This window comes from Phyllobates terribilis, unplaced genomic scaffold (assembly GCF_046119375.1).
Source record: "Phyllobates terribilis strain yellow unplaced genomic scaffold, ASM4611937v1 Scaffold_11__3_contigs__length_659146591, whole genome shotgun sequence".
In the NCBI taxonomy this organism is placed as follows: domain Eukaryota; kingdom Metazoa; phylum Chordata; class Amphibia; order Anura; family Dendrobatidae; genus Phyllobates; species Phyllobates terribilis.
In genome coordinates, this window is record NW_027362771.1 from 360,882,001 (window position 1) to 360,904,507 (window position 22,507).

Here is a 22,507-nt window from a genome sequence, read left to right on the forward strand (position 1 = left end):
AGCAGAATCCACGGGGACACAATGAGGCTGCGGGCAGTCAACCGGTGCGAGACTCAGGCAAGGGCTCCGTGAACCACGATTTGAGGTAGGGGCAGGGGGTTCCGACCCTCCCCTTACCTCTTCATTCACTTCAGTGCTCTCAGGATGGTGGCAGACCAGATGGCGGGAAGCGGCTCCAAGATAGCGGAGTCCAACAGGCTGAGGCTTCCCAAGCCAGGAACTCCGCTCCCTCAAGGTCAGCAGCGGCTCCCCCTCAGCGGTCCCCGCTAGTGTGCCAGATGCCGAGCGATAGCCACGGGACTCAGGTAAGCGGGCAGGAATCTCTCCGTTCAGCTCTGGCGGTGCAGGGGATGGGGATTCTGTATCTTCCCTACCTCCTCTGCAGGGTTCCTAGGGTTGGCCGGGAGCTCCGGTCGACTGGTGCGTAGCAGGTACGGTCTCCTCTCCGCAGGGTTCTGTCCTCCGGTCCCTGTAATCGTCTAGGAGCAGTGATGTTTAGACCTGGCTTCTCCGCTTGTCTTTGTTGGCATGGTTCTCACCACTCTTTCAGTGAACTGCACCACAGGTTTCCAGGAAAAGCCGAAGCTTCAGTCTGTCTGGTAGGCCTGAATTCTAGTAATGGTGTTGTGACTTCAAAAATGTCTCTAAGTGGGGCTATGGGCTCAGGGGATACTTGTAGCACTGAGATTTTTAGCTCCAGTAATTAAACATACGAAAAAGGTTCCAGCACACAAAGGAATAAGGGGTTAATCAGCCATCTTTAGTGCTAGGATGATTGAACACCTGTAGAGAGGGAGGAGGTCAGACGATAAAACTCACAGCCTTTAGAGCATTTGGTGTGGGGTGGGCCTGGAGGTGAATTTGGGAGCTATTTATTTCACACATGCTATATGTGTGTAGATTGCAGGTCTCCTGGACTGAATGTCCATTGTTTAACGACATGGAAGCTGGACTCTAAGCCAGGTGGGCTAACCAGCACTTTTGTATGGACTTGCTATTTTATGTTTTACCTTCAGCCGGACAAAGGCTGTATTTATCTTTTCTGGTGACGTGGTTTATGAGTATTGCAATAAACCGCACTTTAAAAAGAAATGGTTCCTGTGTCTGCCTCTTTAAGAAGCCGAGTGAGTCAATCTACCACAATATATATATATGTATAATTTTGTGATTTTTTAAAAAAAAATATTTTTACTTTTTTTTTTTACTTTTTTACTTAGTCCTACTATGTTACTTTCACTTTCAGCACTCTGATCGCAGTTATAAAGCATAGCAATGCAGGATACGTCCAAGGCCGTGAAGGGATTAATCACGGAACAAAGCTCAAAATCTCTCACTGTGAAGACACGGGGCCTTCCGTGGGCAGAACACTACTCAGACTACACAGGGTGATGGTAAACAGTGTGGCAATAATTTATTGAACCACCAACAATTAATAACATATAGAACAGTCCCAGCAAATACACGAGATGGTGCAAAATTACACAGTCTCAGGCTATGGGCGCACGATAAGGATTTGAAGCAGAAATTTCCTGAGCATTTCTGCATCTCCTTGGCAGGAAAAACTCTGAGCAGTTTTGATGAGGTTTTGACCCTGTTTTGATGCGTTTTTTGCATGCGGCTTTTGAAGCGTCTTGTAAGCGTTTTTGTACATCAATGAATGCTTTTTGGAGCTAAATAAAGTTATTTGGTGGGACATTGCTTAAACCTTGGATTACCATCAGAACTGGGGTGAGAATATTGGTTAATTTGAATGATTAAAGAATGTGCCTGTTGTAATTCAAATAAAGTGTTTACTCTGTGTCTGTGTGTGTATTTCACTCTTTACTTTACTTTAATTGGGTTTGGTCATGAAAGGGTCACCTTGTCATCACCTTGTCATCACCAAACAAAAGAGTTAGGTGTCAGCTAATCCCATACACTCAATCTTCATTAGCATTTCTATTCATGTAATTTATGCGGCTGTTGTGAGCTGGTATTTTTAGCCTGGGAAGGTGCCATTTGCAAACATTTTCCCTGGCCATAATCAACATCTCAAAGCTGGTTCTTAGCCGCTACTTCCCCCCGATCAGCACTCATCAGCGCTTTGGACGCAGCGTATTTTTGTTGCGTCCAAAACGTGATGTTCTAATGCTGCACTTTTGTTGTCTATACATGTGAATCCACCACATATAATGACACTTCAATCTGTCAAAATCTGCAGCGGAGACTAGCGTGTCTACTACAGAAATTGACATGCTGTGGGTGAGTTTGGGTACGTGGCCACGGTCAGGAGCCGCTGCAGGTTTGACGCTACGTGTTTATACTGCGTCAAACCCGCAGCGTCCAGATGTTACAGCATATTGGATGGGATCTCTAAAAATCCCATGTTACCTAGGCGTGCATCAGAGGCTGCGGATCACCTTTGGACACTGACATGTGGCGTATCTTTCAGGACCGCAGCATGTCAAATTCTCTTGCAGAGTCGCTAGTCTCCGCAACAGAAATTTGACCAATAGAAAGTATAGAATGCGGTAAATCCTCGTGGTTCAGTAAACACATACAGATTTACCTGCGTTCAATAGAATGCAACATTTTGTATGCAGCAAAAAATGTGTGTCCAAAGCACTGCTACATCCGGATCGTGGGCACAGAGCCTAAAATTTAAAAAAAAAATGGCGTGGGCTCCCGCATCATTTTTATAATCAGCAGAGTGACAGCTGACTGCTGGGGGCTGATATTAGTAGCCGGGAAGGAAGGGACCATTAGCCAACAATGTTCCCTGGCTATTAATATCAACCCACAGCTGTTTGTTTAGCCTTTACTGGCTAGATTACAGGGGGACCCCAGAAAAAAATGTACATCGGGTCCTCCCTGTAAAATCTAACCAGAAAAGGCTAAACTAGACAGCTGTGGGCTGATATTAATAGCCAGGGAAGGGGCCATGGATACTAGCACCCTCCGTGGGTATTAATATCACCGTGAAGCCCAGGTTAGTAATGGAGGGCATCTATAAGACGCTCCCATTACTAACCGCATAGTAAAATGTTCGCCGCTTTTTCAAAAAAAGACACAGCCAGAATAAAGTATTTTAATGAAATAAAAAACACACGATTTAAAAAGAAAAAAAATTATTGTACGCCTCCACGAAGCCATCAATTTCCTGAAAAAAATGAAAAAATGTAAAATAACAAACAACCATATTCCTCACCTGTCCGCCGTCAAAGACGCAGTCCACGATTACGCCAACGAGTGTCCCATGGCGATCTGGGTCACTTCTACAGCTGTAACATCAGCAGTCACTGATGTCACAGCTGTAGAATACAGGACTGTATACTGACAGGACTGTATACTATCAGTATACATGCTGCTGCAGGAGGTCACTGGGGTTCATCAGCTGAAGATCAGCTGATCAGCCCCGGTGAACTTACCACCATGAGAACCTTCTTCTGAACAAACAAGGGGAAATCATCTGATTCCACATAATGGATTTATCCTTCAATTACTTGACTATGTCCTGACGCATAATTTTTTCCTATTTCATGGTAGGTTCTTCCACCAGCTCAGGGGCACGGCAATGGGGAGCCACTGTGCCCCTACTTATGCCAACCTGCTCCTGGGCTGGTGGGAGGATACTATAGTCTTTGGGGACGGGGATGTCATTGGGGGCCCACACATTCAATTTTGGGGCCGTTACATCGACGATATCCTCGTCCTCTGGACTGGAGGTGAGGCGTCCTTCATTAGATTTATACAACGTCTCAATGTTAATGACTTGGGTTTAAGATTTACCTATGAGATAGAAGGAAAAAGGATTGCCTTTTTGGATGTCACTATATCAATTGATGATTCTTGTTCTTTGAGGTCATCTATCTTTAGGAAGCTGACAGCGGCCAATAGTCTGTTAAAATGGGGGAGTTACCACCCTACCCCTTTGAAACAAGGAATTCCTAAGGGCCAATTCTTAAGATTAAGGAGAAATTGTTCTTCTGTCTCTGATTTCTTCCAGTGCTTTCATCAGACTGATTTGCTACTGTAGAACACATCCAAAAAGGACAAAAATAGGTGCATATAGTCTCTTAAAATGCAATATTTATTGAGTTTATACAATTTATACAATTAAAATTAGATACATATTAAACAAAGTAACCCAATGGAGGACCACATTGCAAAAAATAACATGAATACATATAGTATCACTATAAACATATCCTAACTATATTATATGATTCCTTGCCCTAATGTGTATATACAACTTCCTAGTCACTATCAGTCAAATCCAGACCTTAATGGTAAAACATACAGTATGTTCTAAAGAAAAAGAAGAAGTACTTACATATCAGTTAAAGCTCCATGTGGTCCTGGAGCCCCAATGGCGGGTCATCCTTGCTCTGTCAGGGGGCGTTTGCTGATATGTAAGTACTTCTTCTTTTTCTTTAGAACATATGTCTTGCCATTAAGGTTTGGATTTGACAGATAGTGACTATGAAACTTTATATACAGGGTGGTCCAAAAGTAGGTGGACAGAAAATAATAACATTTATTTTGATTTATATATAACATTATATTTACTAACACAAGCATAACATTGACAATTAAATTTTATTTTGAAAAATAATACAAAAGCCCTTAAATTTTATCAACGCAGGTGCTCAAACTGTTTTCCATTACAATTTGCACAGCTTTGAAGTCTGCCTCTTACGCTTCAACAAACTTTTTTGCACAAGTCTCTTTGGGTATTAATTTCTTGAAATGCATCTCTTATGTAATTTTTCAAGTCACTGACACTTTTTGGTTTTCGACTATAAACTTTGTCCTTGAGTACTCCCCAAAAGAAAAAATCCATTGGGGTCAAGTCTGGTGAACGTGCCGGGCAATCAAGTGGGCCTCTTCGGCCAATCCATTTATTAGGAAATGTTTCATCAAGATACTCACGGACCACTCTTGAATAATGTGGAGAGGCCCCATCTTGTTGGAAATAATCACTTTTTTTTCAAAGAGTCTGTGAGGAACGAAAAGTGGAATCTGATTGGTTGCTAAGGGCAACTGAGCCAGTTTCACTTTACACCATGTTTGATAATCTCCCCCTTCATAACCTTATTACACTTTCTGTCCACCTACTTCTGGACCATCCTGTACACATTAGGACAATTAATGGTACAATATTGTTAGGATATGTGTATAGGGATGCTATATGTATTCATGTTATTTTTGTAAGCTGATCCTCCATTGGGTTACTTTGTTTATTACGTATCTAATTTTAATTGTATAAACTCAATAAATATTACATTTTAAGAGACTATATGCACCTAGTTTGTTCTTTTTGGTGGTGTTAGAGGTGTGTCTCTAGTCACAAATTATTATTACGGATATTACTGCTCTCATGTGTTGGTAGTCATGAACTTCTACTGTGTCTGTTGCATGTCTCAACATGTACAGAAAAGCTCAGCTGTCTAATAGAGATGAGCGTTGTTCGACTCGAACTGTTCGCCAATCTCAAATTCGAGCTGTTTTGGGCGGTGTTCGAGCCGTTCGGCGAACACGAACAATTTGAGAAAAATTCGGCTGTTCAAGGTTATGTTCGATAACTGTTCGTGCACCAAAATCATAACTGGATTTTTTCTCAGTAATGATGAAAATTAATGTTAATACGCAGTTTGAGTGTACAGCGGGGTGGGGGGAGGGGCAGGGGATGGATCTCTGCAGGAATAATGAATATCTCCATTTTTTTTTCTCTTTCCCGCATTTACAGTGGGGAGGTGCAATCTGTCAGCCTATCAGCAGCGCACACACGGAGCGAAGTGCTTTTTTCACACAAGCAAGGGCATGTGTCATTGGCAGTGTATGTCACATGTCCTTGCCCTATAAGACCAAGCCATTTTCCCCGTCGCCACCATTTTCTCACTGCTGCAGCTGCGTGTTAGACGGCACCGCTGTTGCTGTGTGCGCTATACCTTGTTAATTTCAAGCCAATTTTCGCACAAATCTACAGATAGCTTGGGAGTAGGGAATAGTTGTGATTGCAGTCCTTTTAAGGACTAGGTTACAACATTTCCTACGACTTTTATCAGGCAGGTCTGTGCTCTTAAATAGATAGATTGTGGGAGTAAAGACTAATTGTAATTGCAGTCCTTTTCAGGACTAGGTTACATCAGTTCCTATCAGTTTTTGCCAGGCAGGTCTGTGCCAGTGCTGTGCAAGTTTTTTTCACAGCATTTGGCTGAATCTAGCAAAGCTAATCCTTTTTGGCCTATTGCAGAGTGTGTTAGTCAGTGGAGTAGCCTATCTGTGTTGCAAGATATACCACCTGTGTATAGAATACCAATTTTTTTACTGCACCTAGTGAAGTAAAATCTTTTGGGCATAGCATCATTCTATTAGTCCATCTATACTGACCTCCATCAGGTTGCAAATTGAATATAATTTTTTTCTGCATCTAGCTCTGAAAAAATATTTGGGCTTCTAGCAGTGTGTGGGACTTGTTCTATTAGTCCATCTATACTGACCTCCATCAGGTTGCAAACTGAATATAATTTTTTTCTGCATCTAGCTCTGAAAAAATATTTGGCCTTCTAGCAGTGTGTGGGACTTTCTCTATTAGTCCATCTATACTGACCTCCATCAGGTTGAAAATTAAAAATAATTTTTATCTGCATCTAGCTCTGAAAAAATATTTGGCCTTCTAGCAGTGTGTGGGACTTTCTCTATTAGTCCATCTATACTGACCTCCATCAGGTTGCAAATTAAAAATAATTTTTATCTGCATCTACCTCTGAAAAAATATTTGGGCTTCTAGCTGTGTGTGGGACTTGTTCTATTAGTCCATCTATACTGACCTCCATCAGGTTGCAAACTGAATATAATTTTTTTCTGCATCTAGCTCTGAAAAAATATTTGGCCTTCTAGCAGTGTGTGGGACTTTCTCTATTAGTCCATCTATACTGACCTCCATCAGGTTGCAAATTAAAAATAATTTTTATCTGCATCTAGCTCTGAAAAAATATTTGGCCTTCTAGCAGTGTGTGGGACTTTCTCTATTAGTCCATCTATACTGACCTCCATCAGGTTGCAAATTAAAAATAATTTTTATCTGCATCTACCTCTGAAAAAATATTTGGGCTTCTAGCTGTGTGTGGGACTTGTTCTATTAGTCCATCTATTCTGACCTCCATCAGGTTGCAAACTGAATATAATTTTTTTCTGCATCTAGCTCTGAAAAAATATTTGGCCTTCTAGCAGTGTGTGGGATTTTCTCTATTAGTCCATCTATACTGACCTCCATCAGGTTGCAAATTAAAAATAATTTTTATCTGCATCTACCTCTGAAAAAATATTTGGGCTTCTAGCTGTGTGTGGGACTTGTTCTATTAGTCCATCTATACTGACCTCCATCAGGTTGCAAACTGAATATAATTTTTTTCTGCATCTAGCTCTGAAAAAATATTTGGCCTTCTAGCAGTGTGTGGGACTTTCTCTATTAGTCCATCTATACTGACCTCCATCAGGTTGCAAATTAAAAATAATTTTTTTTCTGCATCTAGCTCTGAAAAAATATTGGGCTTCTATCTGTGTGTGGGACTTGTTCTATTAATCCATCTATACAGACCTCCATCAGGTTGCAAACTGAATATAATTTTTTTCTGCATCTACCTCTGAAAAAATATTTGGGCTTCTAGTTGTGTGTGGGACTTGTTCTATTAGTCCATCTATAGTGACCTCCACCAGGTTGCAAACTGAATATAATTTTTTTCTGCATCTAGCTCTGAAAAAATATTTGGCCTTCTAGCAGTGTATGGGACTTTCTCTATTAGTCCATCTATACTGACCTCCATCAGGTTGCAAATTAAAAATAATTTTTATCTGCATCTAGCTCTGAAAAAATATTTGGCCTTCTAGCAGTGTGTGGGACTTTCTCTATTAGTCCATCTATACTGACCTCCATCAGGTTGCAAATTAAAAATAATTTTTTTTCTGCATCTACCTCTGAAAAAATATTGGGCTTCTAGCTGTGTGTGGGACTTGTTCTATTAATCCATCTATACAGACCTCCATCAGGTTGCAAACTGAATATAATTTTTTTCGGCATCTAGCTCTGAAAAAATATTTGGCCTTCTAGCAGTGTGTGGGACTTTCTCTATTAGTCCATCTATACTGACCTCCATCAGGTTGCAAATTAAAAATAATTTTTATCTGCATCTACCTCTGAAAAAATATTTGGGCTTCTAGCTGTGTGTGGGACTTGTTCTATTAGTCCATCTATACTGACCTCCATCAGGTTGCAAACTGAATATAATTTTTTTCTGCATCTAGCTCTGAAAAAATATTTGGCCTTCTAGCAGTGTGTGGGACTTGTTCTATTAGTCCACCTATACTGACCTCCATCAGGTTGCAAATTCAAAATAATTTTTTGTCTGCATCTAGCTCTGAAAAAATATTTGGCCTTCTAGCAGTGTGTGGGACTTTCTCTATTAGTCCATCTATACTGACCTCCATCATGTTGCAAACTGAATATATTTTTTTTCTGCATCTACCTCTGAAAAAATATTTGGCCTTCTAGCAGTGTGTGGGACTTGTTCTATTAGTCCACCTATACTGACCTCCATCAGGTTGCAATTTCAAAATAATTTTTTGTCTGCATCTAGCTCTGAAAAAATATTTGGCCTTCTAGCAGTGTGTGGGACTTTCTCTATTAGTCCATCTATACTGACCTCCATCAGGTTGCAAACTGAATATATTTTTTTTCTGCATCTACCTCTGAAAAAATATTTGGGCTTCTAGCTGTGTGTGGGACTTGTTCTATTAGTCCATCTATACTGACCTCCATCAGGTTGCAAATTGAATATAATTTTTTTCTGCATCTAACCCAGCCAATAGTTTTGGCCTAATACCACAGTTTGGCCACTCAGCTCTGCTCGGTTCCCATCCATTGTTTTTTTGTGCAAACAACTCCAGAGTTGTGAATTAGTTAACCACCAAAATGAGTGGAAAAAGGCCTGCTGCTGGTGGAAAGGGGAATAGGCGTGTTGGGAAGGGGAAAAAAGGTTGTGTCCGTGGGGTAGGTGTTAAAGCAACAGTAACATCTGCAGAAGAAAGACCATCTTCCAGCCAAACTAAAATGTCTACTTCTTTTAGCGGACAATGTGATAAGATCCCTTTCTTACGGCCACGCCAATCGCTACAAATTCCAGATGAGGCACAAAAACAGCAGGTGCTTCAACGGAGATCAAGTGCTCCTTTAAGTGGGCTCTCCTCCACATCAACTTCAACATCACAAATACTCCAGTCCTCAAAGGTGTCACCCCAATCGCACTTGCTTCCTCACAGCTCCCAAATCTCCAGCTGCCCGTCTGAGTATGAGGTAGAACAGATGGTTGAGTCTGCAGAGCTGTTTACTCATACTATAGCCTGGGAATCAGAGGTCGACTCCAGCGCTTCTGTGAATCCAGACGAGGAAATGATCTGCACTGATGCCCAGAATCTTTATGAGTCGGATCCAGGACCAGACGCAGAAGGTTCTGACCATAATGTAGACCCTCATTCCCAAACTGTAACTCCTGTTGGTGGAGACAATGAGGAAGACGATGATGAGACTCAAATACCTGATTGGAGCGACAACTTTAGTTTTTTGTCAGGGCAGGAACAGGTTGGCTCTGAGGACGACGGGTGTGATAACTAGAGATGAGCGTTGTTCTACTCGAACTGTTCGCCAATCTCAAATTCGAGCTGTTTTGGGTGGTGTTCGAGCCGGTCGGCGAACACGAACAATTTGAGAAAAATTCGGCTGTTCGAGGTTATGTTCGATAACTGTTCGTGCACCAAAATCATAACTGGATTTTTTCTCAGTAATGATGAAAATTAATGTTAATACGCAGTTTGAGTGTACAGCGGGGCGGGGGGAGGGGCAGGGGATGGATCTCTGCAGGAACAATGAAGATCTCCATTTTTTTTTCTCTTTCCCGCATTTGCAGTGGGGAGGTGCAATCTGTCAGCCTATCAGCAGCGCACACACGGAGCGAAGTGCTTTTTTTCACACAAGCAAGGGCATGTGTGATTGGCAGTGTATGTCACATGTCCTTGCCCTATAAGACCAAGCCATTTTCCCCGTCGCCACCATTTTCTCACTGCTGCAGCTGCGTGTTAGACGGCACCGCTGTTGCTGTGTGCGCTATACCTTGTTAATTTCAAGCCAATTTTCGCACAAATATACAGATAGCTTGGGAGTAGGGAATAGTTGTGATTGCAGTCCTTTTAAGGACTAGGTTACAGCATTTCCTACGACTTTTATCAAGCAGGTCTGTGCTCTTAAATAGATAGATTGTGGGAGTAAAGACTAATTGTAATTGGAGTCCTTTTCAGGACTAGGTTACATCAGTTCCTATCAGTTTTTGCCAGGCAGGTCTGTGCCAGTGCTGTGCAAGTTTTTTTCACAGCATTTGGCTGAATCTAGCAAAGCTAATCCTTTTTGGCCTATTGCAGAGTGTGTTAGTCAGTGGAGTAGCCTATCTGTGTTGCAAGATATACCACCTGTGTATAGAATACCAATTTTTTTACTGCACCTAGTGAAGTAAAATCTTTTGGGCATAGCATCATTCTATTAGTCCATCTATACTGACCTCCATCAGGTTGCAAATTAAAAATAATTTTTTTCTGCATCTAGCTCTGAAAAAATATTTGGGCTTCTAGCAGTGTGTGGGACTTGGTCTATTAGTCCATCTATACTGACCTCCATCAGGTTGCAAATTAAAAATAATTTTTTTCTTCATTTATCTCTGAAAAAATATTTGGGCTTCTAGCAGCGTGTGGGACTTGTTCTATTAGTCCATCTATACTGACCTCCATCAGGTTGCAAATTAAAAATAATTTTTTTCTGCATCTAGCTCTGAAAAAATATTTGGGCTTCTAGCAGTGTGTGGGACTTGGTCTATTAGTCCATCTATACTGACCTCCAGCAGGTTGCAAATTGAATAAAAAAATTTTCTGCATCTAGCTCTGAAAAAATATTTGGGCTTCTAGCGGTGTGTGGGACTTGGTCTATTAGTCCATCTATACTGACCTCCATCAGGTTGCAAATTAAAAATAATTTTTTTCTGCATCTAGCTCTGAAAAAATATTTGGGCTTCTAGCAGTGTGTGGGACTTGGTCTATTAGTCCATCTATACTGACCTCCATCAGGTTGCAAATTAAAAATAATTTTTTTCTTCATTTAGCTCTGAAAAAATATTTGGGCTTCTAGCAGTGTGTGGGACTTGTTCTATTAGTCCTTCTATACTGACCTCCAGCAGGTTGCAAATTGAATATAATTTTTTTCTGCATCTAGCTCTGAAAAAATATTTGGGCTTCTAGCGGTGTGTGGGACTTGGTCTATTAGTCCATCTATACTGACCTCCATCAGGTTGCAAATTAAAAATAATTTTTTTCTGCATCTAGCTCTGAAAAAATATTTGGGCTTCTAGCAGTGTGTGGGACTTGGTCTATTAGTCCATCTATACTGACCTCCATCAGGTTGCAAATTAAAAATAATTTTTTTCTTCATTTATCTCTGAAAAAATATTTGGGCTTCTAGCAGCGTGTGGGACTTGTTCTATTAGTCCATCTATACTGACCTCCATCAGGTTGCAAATTAAAAATAATTTTTTTCTGCATCTAGCTCTGAAAAAATATTTGGGCTTCTAGCAGTGTGTGGGACTTGGTCTATTAGTCCATCTATACTGACCTCCATCAGGTTGCAAATTAAAAATAATTTTTTTCTTCATTTATCTCTGAAAAAATATTTGGGCTTCTAGCAGCGTGTGGAACTTGTTCTATTAGTCCATCTATACTGACCTCCATCAGGTTGCAAATTAAAAATAATTTTTTTCTGCATCTAGCTCTGAAAAAATATTTGGGCTTCTAGCAGTGTGTGGGACTTGGTCTATTAGTCCTTCTATACTGACCTCCAGCAGGTTGCAAATTGAATATAATTTTTTTCTGCATCTAGCTCTGAAAAAATATTTGGGCTTCTAGCGGTGTGTGGGACTCGGTCTATTAGTCCATCTATACTGACCTCCATCAGGTTGCAAATTAAAAATAATTTTTTTCTGCATCTAGCTCTGAAAAAATATTTGGGCTTCTAGCAGTGTGTGGGACTTGGTCTATTAGTCCATCTATACTGACCTCCATCAGGTTGCAAATTGAATAAAAAAAATTTCTGCATCTAGCTCTGAAAAAATATTTGGGCTTCTAGCGGTGTGTGGGACTTGGTCTATTAGTCCATCTATACTGACCTCCATCAGGTTGCAAATTAAAAATAATTTTTTTCTGCATCTAACCCAGCCAATAGTTTTGGCCTAATACCACAGTTTGGCCACTCAGCTCTGCTCGGTTACCATCCATTGTTTTTTTGTGCAAACAACTCCAGAGTTGTGAATTAGTTAACCACCAAAATGAGTGGAAAAAGGCCTGCTGCTGGTGGAAAGGGGAATAGGCGTGTTGGGAAGGGGAAAAAAGGTTGTGTCCGTGGGGTAGGTGCAGAAGAAAGACCATCTTCCAGCCAAACTAAAATGTCTACTTCTTTTAGCGGACAATGTGATAAGATCCCTTTCTTACGGCCACGCCAATCGCTACAAATTCCAGATGAGGCACAAAAACAGCAGGTGCTTCAACGGAGATCAAGTGCTCCTTTAAGTGGGCTCTCCTCCACATCAACTTCAACATCACAAATACTCCAGTCCTCAAAGGTGTCACCCAAATCGCACTTGCTTCCTCACAGCTCCCAAATCTCCAGCTGCCCGTCTGAGTATGAGGTAGAACAGATGGTTGAGTCTGCAGAGCTGTTTACTCATACTATAGCCTGGGAATCAGAGGTCGACTCCAGCGCTTCTGTGAATCCAGAGGAGGAAATGATCTGCACTGATGCCCAGAATCTTTATGAGTCGGATCCAGGACCAGACGCAGAAGGTTCTGACCATAATGTAGACCCTCATTCCCAAACTGTAACTCCTGTTGGTGGAGACAATGAGGAAGACGATGATAAGACTCAAATACCTGATTGGAGCGACAACTTTAGTTTTTGTCAGGGCAGGAACAGGTTGGCTCTGAGGACGACGGGTGTGATAACGCACAGGGTGATGATGATGAGGTCGGAGATCCCACTTACTGTCAACCCACAGTCAGCCAAGAGATGAGGTCAGCAGAGGAGGTGGAGGAAGATGCTAGTGACGACGAGGTCAGGTTGCGCCTTCCTGGACAGAGACGTAGTACTGGAAGCACGTCAACAACTGCATCCTCAAACACAACTCTGCCTCTCACCACAAGTCGTGGTGGCTCTTCAGGTCGCATGGGTGCTAAGCCTTGCATAGCCTGGGCATTTTTTCAGATCGATAAAGATGACCCAACTCGTGTTATCTGTAACATTTGTCAGCAAAAGCTAAGTAGAGGCCAAAAAATACATAGTTTGAGTACTTCATGCATGAACCGTCACATGGACATGAAGCATAAGTTGCAGTGGGAAGCTCAGTGTGCTACAATGCGGCCTAGCCGGCCGGGCCAACCACCGTCTGCCATATCTTGTGCATCCGCGGCCTCTTCATCCTCTGTGACTGGGGGGACAGCAGTCACACCTGTTTTGGGGCGCAGACCTGCCACCTCTTTACCCGCAACAGCCAGCGTGATTGGCAGGTCATCATTTTCTTTGGAGGTGGTAACACCAGCTGGTGTTGAGCGCTGTTCGACATCGATAGCACCACCTTTGGATCAAGGCAACCTAACATGTCCGCCTGCATCTTCCTCACAGACCGGCAGTTTGCCGGGGACACCCTTATCAACCCCGTCTAAGCACAATAGCCAGCCCTCGGTCCCTCAGATGTGGACAAGTAAAAGACCATTTCCTCCTAGCCATGAGAAAGCTAAGAGGTTGAATTTCACCATCTGCAAGCTCTTGGCTACAGAAATGCTGCCTTTCCGCCTGGTGGACACAGAGGATTTTCGAGACCTTATGTCCGTCGCAGTGCCCCAGTACCAGATGCCCAGTCGGCACTACTTCTCAAAGAAAGGTGTGCCTGCGCTCCACCAGCATGTCGCACACAACATCACCGCTTCTTTGAGAAACTCTGTGTGTGACAGGGTGCATTTCACCACAGACACTTGGACGAGTAGGCATGGACAGGGGCGTTACATGTCGCTGACTGGGCACTGGGTAACTATGGTGACAGCAGGACAAGGGGCTGCTGTCCAAGTCTTGCCGTCCCCACGAGTTGTGCGTCAATCCTCTTTATGTCAAAGTTCCTCCACTGCTTCTGCCTCCTCAACCTCCTCTCGGTCTTCCACCTGCACCCAAAGCCTGTCCGGTCATGCCACAAGCTTTCTAACTGCGCAGAAGGGATCCTGCACACCTCCTTACTATGCTGGCAGTAGGGCTCAACGTCATCAGGAGGTTTTTACATTGAAATGTCTGGGAAATGTGAGTCACACAGCTGAGGAGTTGTGGTCAGCTCTGGAGAACCAATTTCATGAATGGTTGTCTCCACTGGACCTGAAACCAGGGAAGGCCGTGTGCGACAATGCTGCAAACCTGGGTGCGGCCCTTCGCCGGGGCAATGTCACACACGTGCCTTGTATGGCTCACGTGTTGAACCTGGTTGTCCAGCAATTTTTAGCCCACTATCCCAGACTAGATGGCCTTCTGTAGAGGGCACGGTCGCTGTGTGCTCACTTCCGCCGTTCGCATCCCACAGCTCAGCGACTTACATCTCTACAGAAGTCGTTGGGCCTGCCACTTCACCGGCTAAAATGCGATGTGCCTACCCGGTGGAATTCAACTCTGCACATGTTGCAGCGACTGTGGCAGCACCGACAAGCCCTGGTGCAATACGTTCTGACGTATAGCCTGGGCCAACGAGATTCAGAGGTGGGGCAAATCACGCTGGAGGAGTCGTCTCAGATCAGGGACCTATGCACCCTTCTGCACAGTTTTGAAATGGCGACGAAGATGTTTAGTGCTGACGATGCCATTATCAGCATGACTATTCCGGTGATTTACATGCTGGAGCACATGTTAAACAGAATTCGGAGTCAGGTGGTGGCACAAGAGGAGGTGGAGGAAGTAGAGGAGGAGGAGTTGTATGCGGAAGGGCTAACATCTGCAAGGTCCAGACGGTCGGCAGCACCAAGGCGGCAGGCATGTGAGGGTGGGGGAGATGATTTTACCAGGGCGCATGGTAGCAGCCAAACTAGTGAGGAAGGTGCAGGAGCCCAGGAAGAAGTGGAGGACGAACTGATGGAAGACTCATCAGATGAGGGAGACCTTGATCACATTTCTGTTGTGCGAGGTTGGGGGGAGAGGACAGAGGAAGGAAGCATGATTGTTACCTCGCCACCAACACAACAGGGACTTGGTGCTCCTGGATGCACAACACACATGAGTGCCTTCTTGCTGCACTACCTGCAACATGACCCTCGAATTGTGAGAATTAGAAATAATCCTGACTACTGGGTTGCCACACTGTTAGATCCCCGGTACAAAAGTAAATTTGCAGAAATTATTCCTGCCATAGAAAGGGATGCACGCATGCAGGAGTATCAGCAGAGACTGTTGCAGAATCTTACATGTGCTTTTCCACAAAATACCAGTGGTGCACGTAGTGAATCTCACAGTTCCAACTTGCCAACCGTGGGACCGTCAAGTGTTCAGCACTCAAACCGTAACAGAACCACAGTATCTGCTGGTAACATCAATTTTGCGGAATCATTTCACCACTTTTTTAGCCCATCCTTTGCAAGGCCACAGGAGACAAGAAGTCTGACACATAGTCAACGCCTAGAGACGATGGTACAGGAGTATCTCCAAGTAAACATTGAAGCCACGACTGTGTCACTGGACCCTTGCTCTTTTTGGGCTTCCAATCTGGATAAATGGCCGGAGCTAGCCACTTACGCCTTGGAGATCTTGTCATGCCCCGCAGCCAGCGTTCTGTCTGAACGTGTGTTCAGCACTGCTGGTGGTGTGCTGACAGATAAGCGCACGCGGCTCTCCACTGATAATGTAGACAGACTCACGTTCATAAAGATGAACAAATCATGGATCCGAAACGACTTTTCTACCCCTGTGTCATCCTGGGGAGAGTAAAAGCTTGATGATTGGTTAAAATCACCCTACCAACCGTTTTAAGCTTTCAAATTACTAATCATGTTTATCTGTATCTTGACTGGAAAATAATTTGGGCTTTGTAGCAGTGTGCAGCACTGATCCTATTAGGCCATCTATAATAAGCTTCACCAGATTTAAAATTAAAAATAATTTTTAGCTGCATCTAGCCCGGAAAATAATTTTGGGGCTCCGAGATGCGCAAGACACATAAGTGCCTTCTTGCTGCACTACCTGCAGCATGACCCTCATATTGTCAGAATTCGAAGTAATCATGACTACTGGGTTGCCACACTCTTAGATCCCCCAAACTTTTCGATCAACCTTTTCATTTTAATAAAGACCAAAAAAATGGTCATTTTTGAAATTATAAGCATTAGCAGGTTGTTAGAAACTGAAATCAAACAGTTTTCAACTCAAAACTTTATTCTAGGTGATGTTACATTTTCACATAGGACCCCTTGTTCGAAAGGAGCTTCTGAACTCTCTCGTCCATTGAATTTGTCAGGTTTTGGATGGTTTCTGCTTCAATTGTTTTGCATGAGGACAGAATACCCTCCCAGAGCTGTTGCTTAGATGTGAACTGCCTCCCGCCATCATAGACACTCCTTTTAATGATGCTCCAAAGGTTCTGAATGGGGTAGAGGTCAGGGGAGCATGGGGGTCACACCATAAGTTTGTCCCCTTTTATGCCCATATCAGCCAGAGATGCAGATGTTTTATGTGCAGCATGAGATGGTGCATTATCATGCAGAAAAATGATCTTGCTGTGAAATACACGGTTCTTCTTCTTGAACCATGGCAGGAAGTGCTGTTTGAGAAAATCCACATACATTATGGAGTTCATCTTTAGCGCCTTCAGGGATCCTAAAGGGGCCGACAATCTCTCTCCCCATGATTCCAGCCCAAAACATTACTCCACCTCCTCCTTGTTGGCGCTGTAGCCGTGTTTGCGTGGGGTGTCCATCAACCAGCCATCCTCCACTCCATTCATCTGGACCATCGAGCGCTGCACGGCACTCATCCGTGAACAAAACAGTTTTGAAATCAGTCTTCATGTAATGTTTGGCCCACTGGAGCCGTTTCTGCTTGTGTGAAGTGGATAGAGGAGGTCGACAGGATGGCGTATGCACAGCTGCAAACCTCTGAAGGACCCTGCATCTTGTTGTTCGGGGGACGTTGGAGGCACAAGCAGCTTCAAAAACTTGTCTGCTGCTATGACAAAGCTTTTTTGCCGCTGCTCTTTCAACCTGACGTAATTGCCTGTAGGAAAGAGTCCTCAATTTGCCCTTATCAGCACGCACACGTGTGTACTGTGAATCAGCTACATACTTCTTGATTGCCAAGACACTTCATCCTGATCATCGCACAATGTTGATTGTAGTCATGCCTTGACCTAAACACTCCACAATTTGTTGCTTCTCAGCAGCCGACACATCCTTTTTCTTTCCCATTTTGGCAGAAAATGTAGGCTGCTTAATAATGTGAGAGAGCCTTCTTAAGTAGTCTTGCCTTTCATTGGACACACCTGCCAAACTAATTAGCACAGGTGTCTGCAATTGCTTACAGTGATATAAAGAGCCCTGACACACATCACCATCAATGAGTTTAACTGACAAACAAACAAATTCTTCCCTTATCACTCCTAAACACTTTTTGCATAATAATTTGGAACGCGGTGTACATGTGCTTTTCCACAAAACACCAGTGGTTCACGTAGTGAATCTTACAGTTCTAACTTGCCAACCGTGGTCTGTATGGAATTGTTCAATAAAGGGCCCAAAATTAAGATAACATAGATGGGAGAGGTCTCTATGAATAGGAATTCCTAAGTATTTGATACCCTGTGAGGGCCAGGCAAAGGGAAAGTTGGACTGGATGGAATCCTATATGGATTTAGGGAGGGAGACATCGAGGGCCTCAGACTTCGCTGCATTGATTTTAAAATTTTGCCATGTAACAAAGTGATCTATTTCAGCCATAACAGCAGGGATGGATATATGTGATTGAGTGATATATACTAGGACATCATCAGCAAATAGAGAGCACTTGTACTCGGTGCCTCCCACCTCAATCCACCTAATATTGGGGTTATGGCGAATTGATGAGAGCAGGTGCTCCGTCACTAGGATGTATAAGAGAGGGGACAGAGGACATCCCTGCCTTGTCCCATTGGTGATTGTGAAAGGTGATGAAAATGTTCTGATGCACCCCCTGGGCCTTGGGACACCCGGAGCCGGACCCTTTTTGGTGGATGCTGGTGGTTGTAGTCTTCGTGGCGGCGATCCGGTTCCGTGGCTCAGGGCGGTCAAACCAGTGGCGGAACTATTTATGTGGTTTTGATGTTTAAATGTCCAACTACGCCACCCGTGGATTGCGGTCAGAGTGAACCGCCGCTACAGGGCAGACCGCTAAGGCTGGTGTTGTGGGTGCAGCAGAGCGTAGCATAACTCCCCACGGGAGGAGTATAGCCTCAGGGCAGTGTATGCGGAGGATGGGGGTGATGGTGCAGGGCAGCAGCAGTAACGACACGGAGTCAGTGATGCAGTTCAGGGCCTTTACTCACAGTTCTTATTATCCAGACCACGTCTGCAGGTAACGGCTGCCCACGTCGTACTGTGCTCACCAGGTGAGGGGCTCAGACAACTCCCAGATAACTTTGGAGCGCTTCACAGGACCCCCTTTGTGTGTCCTTTGTCTGGCCTTTCTTACCAACACTTCTGTCCGGCTGCCTCGGGCCTCCTCTTGGTAAACTTGGCGCCAGTTTCCCTGACCCTATGTGGTGCCTTCCTAGCGGGTGGAGCAAGGGGCTGCGCCACATAAAATGTCAGAGCCTCCGGTTTCTAGCTGAGGGTCGTTTCCTGCCTCCACTAGTTCGGGGACCGGTCTCCCCCTTTGGCCTGACCCCTCCACGCAGGTGGATTCGGGCGTGCGGTGGCGACTCGCCCATCCGCACCCCTGGGATCCCTTCATTCCTCGTTCCTGGAGCCTTCTCCGCTCCTCTTCCTTCCTTCTCCCTCTTGCAGGCCTGGGCCTCTGTTACTAGGCCCGCCTCCGGAGCAGAGCTCATGCAGAGCCCCTGCTCCCTGCCACTTCTGCTCAGACTTCTCTGCACTGAACTAAGATGGTGCCCACCTTTTATACTCCCTTCTCAATGCACCCAGGAACTGCTTCCTCCCTGCTCCTGCACTGCAGGGTTCCCCTTCCTCAGTGTTCCCTCCCCCCACTCCAGCCAGGGACAGGGACTGTCGTGCCCATCTCAGGGGCATATTGGTCGCCCTGCCCCACGGCAATGTGGTGTAATGCATGCAGGTGTCGGGTCCTGATCCACACTCCATCCTTATCTGAGAGTGAGATATCACACCTCTGGGTGAGGTGCAATACGTCTGTAGCAACCGAGCCCTCGGTGCTACAGTTCCATTTATCTTCAGCCTAGGTGACGTATTGTGATACAGGGCCGTGATTTTGGCTATAAAAGGGTCCCCTAGACCCCTACCCCAAGCTTTTTAAGAGAATCATATATGGCGTGCCAGGAGACTCTATGGAATGCTTTCTCAGCATCCAACGAGAGTATCTACTTACAAATTTTTAACTGCATCTAGCCCAGGAAATACTTTGTGCCTAGTAGCAGTGTCTGCTAGTCAGCGGATTATCCCGGCTGTTAAGCAAGCTCCACCACCTGTAGTTTGGACACTTAATTTTTTCAAAGGAAATACTTCGGGACCACGGGATACTCAGTGAAGAGCATCAGGAGGCACCCCAAGGCATAGGGGCTGGGACTGGCACTAGGATGCCTTGCGGTGGACAGCCGAGCTCGATCCTTATAAAAGCTTTTTAACTGCAGCAGCTTTAGTGGACGCTACTGGAGCTGGAATTACGCGGCTGCTGGCATGAGACTTGCCCTCCAATAGATCCTTGTAAATGGATTTAAAGTGTATTCATTCAAATTAGAGGGACAATTTAAATTAAAAAGCTTAGAGCTGCCTCCACCACAGGGGGGCTCTCTCGACCCACCAGCGGACAGGCACCAGTATTGGGAGAGGGGGGCTGGCCGTCAGGGTTCACCGCGGCTCTGGCACAAACCCGGCGACACGGAGGTGGCACGGGCAGGAGCGGACTGGCCGTCTCGGCTTCTCACTTTTTGGATTTTAGAAGGGCATGACATGCCTATATCTGTGTCTCCCCCTCCTTTTACTCCTCCACCTCTTTTCTTTTCGCATGACTATATGTACTTGTCACTTTTCCATGTGTTAGTTGTGTCTTCTGAGCAGTTTGTCAGCTTTTGGACACCTTTGAAGGTGTTTTCTATGTGTTTCTATGTGTTTTTGTTTGCCTGCCATTGGTTTTAACGGTGTTCGAAGGTGTTCGACGAACAGTTCGACGAACAGTTCGGCGAACACACGGGTGTTCGACGAACCGAACCGAACTCGAACACTACGGGGGTGGCTCAACACTAGTGATAACGCACAGGGTGATGATGATGAGGTTGGAGATCCCACTTACTGTCAACCCACAGTCAGCCAAGAGATGAGGTCAGCAGAGGAGGTGGAGGAAGATGCTAGTGACGACGAGGTCAGGTTGCGCCTTCCTGGACAGAGACGTAGTACTGGAAGCACGTCAACAACTGCATCCTCAAACACAACTCTGCCTCTCACCACAAGTCGTGGTGGCTCTTCAGGTCGCATGGGTGCTAAGCCTTGCATAGCCTGGGCATTTTTTCAGATCGATAAAGATGACCCAACTCGTGTTATCTGTAACATTTGTCAGCAAAAGCTAAGTAGAGGCCAAAAAATACATAGTTTGAGTACTTCATGCATGAACCGGCACATGGACATGAAGCATAAGTTGCAGTGGGAAGCTCAGTGTGCTACAATGCGGCCTAGCCGGCCGGGCCAACCACCGTCTGCCATATCTTGTGCATCCGCGGCCTCTTCATTCTCTGTGACTGGGGGGACAGCAGTCACACCTGTTTTGGGGCGCAGACCTGCCACCTCTTTACCCGCAACAGCCAGCGTGATTGGCAGGTCATCATTTTCTTTGGAGGTGGTAACACCAGCTGGTGTTGAGCGCTGTCCGACATCGATAGCACCACCTTTGTATCAAGGCAACCTAACATGTCCGCCTGCATCTTCCTCACAGACCGGCAGTTGCCGGGGACACCCTTATCAACCCCGTCTAAGCACAATAGCCAGCCCTCGGTCCCTCAGATGTGGACAAGTAAAAGACCATTTCCTCCTAGCCATGAGAAAGCTAAGAGGTTGAATTTCACCATCTGCAAGCTCTTGGCTACAGAAATGCTGCCTTTCCGCCTGGTGGACACAGAGGATTTTCGAGACCTTATGTCCGTCGCAGTGCCCCAGTACCAGATGCCCAGTCGGCACTACTTCTCAAAGAAAGGTGTGCCTGCGCTCCACCAGCATGTCGCACACAACATCACCGCTTCTTTGAGAAACTCTGTGTGTGACAGGGTGCATTTCACCACAGACACTTGGACGAGTAGGCATGGACAGGGGCGTTACATGTCGCTGACTGGGCACTGGGTAACTATGGTGACAGCAGGACAAGGGGCTGCTGTCCAAGTCTTGCCGTCCCCACGAGTTGTGCGTCAATCCTCTTTATGTCAAAGTTCCTCCAATGCTTCTGCCTCCTCAACCTCCTCTCGGTCTTCCACCTGCACCCAAAGCCTGTCTGGTCATGCCACAAGCTTTCTAACTGCGCAGAAGGGATCCTGCACACCTCCTTACTATGCTGGCAGTAGGGCTCAATGTCATCAGGCGGTTTTTACTTTGAAATGTCTGGGAAATGTGAGTCACACAGCTGAGGAGTTGTGGTCAGCTCTGGAGAACCAATTTCATGAATGGTTGTCTCCACTGGACCTGAAACCAGAGAAGGCCGTGTGCGACAATGCTGCAAACCTGGGTGCGGCCCTTCGCCGGGGCAATGTCACACACGTGCCTTGTATGGCTCACGTGTTGAACCTGGTTGTCCAGCAATTTTTAGCCCACTATCCCAGACTAGATGGCCTTCTGCAGAGGGCACGGTCGCTGTGTGCTCACTTCCGCCGTTCGCATCCCGCAGCTCAACGACTTACATCTCTACAGAAGTCGTTGGGTCTGCCACTTCACCGGATAAAATGCGATGTGCCTACCCGGTGGAATTCAACTCTGCACATGTTGCAGCGACTGTGGCAGCACCGACAAGCCCTGGTGCAATACGTTCTGACGTATAGCCTGGGCCAACGAGATCCAGAGGTGGGGCAAATCACGCTGGAGGAGTGGTCTCAGATCAGGGACCTATGCACCCTTCTGCACAGTTTTGAAATGGCGACGAAAATGTTTAGTGCTGACGATGCCATTATCAGCATGACTATTCCGGTGATTTACATGCTGGAGCACATGTTAAACAGAATTC